This window comes from Sciurus vulgaris (genome assembly GCF_902686455.1).
Source record: "Sciurus vulgaris genome assembly, chromosome: 2".
NCBI lineage: Eukaryota > Metazoa > Chordata > Mammalia > Rodentia > Sciuridae > Sciurus > Sciurus vulgaris.
In genome coordinates, this window is record NC_136462.1 from 172,918,566 (window position 1) to 172,919,463 (window position 898).

The window sequence follows — 898 nt, forward strand, 5'->3', positions numbered from 1 at the left end:
CTCACGAATAGCCAGACTAGCTAAGAGATATTAAAATACATAAACTAGGGCCATGGATATAGCTCAGTTGGTAGAGTGCTTGCCTTGCATGCACAAGGTCCTGGGTTCAATTCCCAGCAGACACACATACACACACACACACAAAATACATAAACTGTAAAGAATGCTATTATCCAAAAAGAATCATAGTTTCTGCTACTCCTAAATGTTCCCCAAAGGTTCATTTGATAAAGGCTTGGATGCCAGCCTGTGGGAGGCAGAGCAGAGGCTTACTGTGTGCAGGGCAAAATGGAACCAGGAGCAGATATACCAGCCCAGTCCACCCAGCTGTCTTCCCCCATCTGACTGACCGTGGTGCTTCTGCCTATCGGCATGTTCTTCACCACCTGGTTTTTCATTTATGAGGTCACCGCCACCAAGCACACACGGGATATCTACAACGAGTTCCTCATCTCCTTGGTGGCCTCACTCCTCATGGGCAATGTGTTCTCCACCTCCTGTTCTGGGTCAGCATCTCTGTATGAACTCTCAAAGGTACTCACCAGGTAGCTTCACTAAATCCCTGCTTTTGTAAATTAATGTTTTAATTGTTGCTGGAAGTGTCCCACCTGCTGCTCACAATAAAGACAGATGTCACACACACATATACATACATATATTTATATTTTTATATGTGTATATATTAATTTTAACGGGAGGTGATGTAATTTTTAGGAAGTGAGGCTTAATGGAAGAAAGGTAGGTCATTGGTAGGTGTACCTTTGAAAGAGACATTGGAACCCAGACCCTACTTTTCTCTGTTTCCTAGCTACCATAAGGTGAATAGGCCTCTTCTGCTATGTGCTTCTGCCATGAGGTACAATGCCGCCACAGGGCCAAGCAACCAGGGACCAAAACT

The 898-nt window shown here is 44.4% G+C and overlaps 1 pseudogene across 1 annotated transcript; it reads left to right on the plus strand.

The window, feature by feature from the left end:
• Positions 1-239: 239 nt before the first annotated feature.
• LOC306653722 (dolichyl-diphosphooligosaccharide--protein glycosyltransferase subunit TMEM258-like) lies at positions 240-524 on the plus strand (annotated as a pseudogene). The gene has a single exon. The product of its transcript is annotated as a dolichyl-diphosphooligosaccharide--protein glycosyltransferase subunit TMEM258-like (transcript).
• Positions 525-898: the final 374 nt, after the last annotated feature.